A 2,123-nucleotide genomic window follows, 5' to 3' on the forward strand; every position below is an offset into this window, starting at 1 on the left:
CGGAAAAGAGTTATTTGAAAATATTTAAGAGAAGATGAAATGAACGAGTGAAAGATAAGTGTATTCTTAGATACCAAATACTGTTCATAGCCGTTTAAAAATAGTGAAAATATTGAAAGTTTTTCTTTGTGACCGGCATTAAAATATTTTAACAGAAAATCAGTCCGAAAATATTGTAATAATTAATCAGACAAATCCAGTGAAATTCATAATATTTTATATATTCAATTATCAATAATATTATGATGATAAAATTATTTCCGTTATAACATTACATAAATTATGTGATGGTACAACCAAGCCAATATGTTAGTTATAAATTTGATGTATTTAGCAACCATGGTATAATAATATGACGATAGACTGTCTGTATTAATATAAGCCAAGAATTGTGCAGTAAAATAATCAATATAAAATAATAAATAATAATATAAACGGTATAACAGATGTTATGACATGATATATATAAACTCTACCGTATTGGAGAATGATCAATAATGTATTATAATAATATTTATAATTTTATTTTATTAGGAAATTTAAATATAAACAAAATTTTATATTTGTAGAAGGAAGATACTGCTGATATACGATAAATGTATGAAGATAAAAATTTTATGACATAGAAAGAAGTGTGTTTGCAATTTTTAAATCATTATACAACAACAATAATATATGTACAGAAAATCTTCCTCAATACCTTTGTTGACATCTGCCTAAGTTTTTTTGACCTGTATTTTTCCGTTTACAACAATTTTTAAGGTATTGAAATAAGAGAAATTGCACTCCCTATACAAAGATAAGTGCTATATTTGCATCGATGGAAAAATCAGTTTTATGCTAAGCTGTTTTTTTTTTAATTGTCATTTTGCCCCTATCCAACATAATCAAAACTTATAGAGAAATTGCACTCCCTATACAAAGATAAGTGCTATATTTGTATCGATGGAAAAATCAGTTTTATGTTGAGCTGTTTTTTTTAATTGTCATTTTGCCCCTATCCAACATAATCAAAACATATATCTATCTAAATTATTCTTTTCTCTTTCTTCTGTTCGAAACTCCATCTTATTTCCTCTTTCTCTCTCTCTTGAACCTAGAAATCTAAGCCTTTAAGAAAAGTAAAATCTTTCCTTCTTTGATTCGTCTATGGAAAGCGAACAAACAAAAAAAGAAAGTAATTTTGAAGAAGAGGAAAGAGGAAAGAGCAAAGCTTTGATTTTGAATTTGCTCAAGGGGAGAAGAGAAGTTGGTCTCTTGTGTTCTTGTGTCAAAGCTTTGATCTGAGTTAGTGCAGATTCGGTTTGGATTAGATTGTGAAGGAAACAGAGTACTAAGATGTGCTCGGCGTTACAGAGTCTGAGATCAAGAAAGCTTACTACATCAAGGTTTGAATTTTATCTTTGGGTTTCTGGGTTTTCTATTTTCTTTGTTCTCATAAATCTGGCAAGAGACTTTTTTTTGGGTTGAATTTGGGAGAAATGGCAATTCGAGTAGTCAAGAGTTGAGATTAAAGTTTGAAATTTGATATGAACAAGTATAGTGATTGTTGGCTCTTTTGTTTAATTTCTTACACATGCACGCCAAGTTCATCCAGATAAGAACCCTAATGATCCTCAAGCTGCACACAGTTTCCAGGCAAATTCATTTGTTAAATTTTTTGTTGGACTCTGTTGGACTCCAACCACATCAGCCTCATAACTTTTTGGGAGACAGAGTCATGGTGTAAAACTCTTCGTCTTGCTTCTTTGTGGTTGTGGCTGATAAAATAATTAGTTCTACTTAAAAAGTTTTATCCAGGTAACAATGCTTTCAATTATATGTTATTGCACATTTTGGACCAAGAAGACTACAATTACGACCTCTGAGTTACAATGGCGTATATGTTTTCATTCGTGCTCTTTCCCTCATCATCAAGGCTAGTTATAATAACCGGCTACTAATCAAAATATCCAAATAACAATAATGACATCTGAAAAATTGATATACATTAAGTTACGAGAATAATCTACGACTTTGAGTTAGCCGACCATTGATAAAAAATCTAACTAACAATAATAATGTCTGAATAATTATTTAAGTTAGCCGACAATTGATAAAAAAGTTCAACTAACAATTATGAT

The 2,123-nt window shown here is 29.8% G+C and overlaps 1 long non-coding RNA gene across 2 annotated transcripts; it reads left to right on the top strand.

Moving 5' to 3' along the window:
• The first annotated feature begins 640 nt into the window (after window positions 1–640).
• LOC125588834 lies at window positions 641–1,900 on the top strand. 2 transcript variants are annotated; one of them, XR_007325013.1, is made up of 2 exons: window positions 641–1,388; window positions 1,589–1,900. It is a non-coding gene; the product is annotated as an uncharacterized LOC125588834 (long non-coding RNA). The 2 variants fall into 2 exon arrangements; XR_007325012.1 differs by having other exon boundaries at window positions 1,598–1,900.
• Window positions 1,901–2,123: the final 223 nt, after the last annotated feature.

The sequence above is a fragment of the Brassica napus genome, chromosome C6 (genome assembly GCF_020379485.1).
Source record: "Brassica napus cultivar Da-Ae chromosome C6, Da-Ae, whole genome shotgun sequence".
NCBI classification, from domain to species: domain Eukaryota; kingdom Viridiplantae; phylum Streptophyta; class Magnoliopsida; order Brassicales; family Brassicaceae; genus Brassica; species Brassica napus.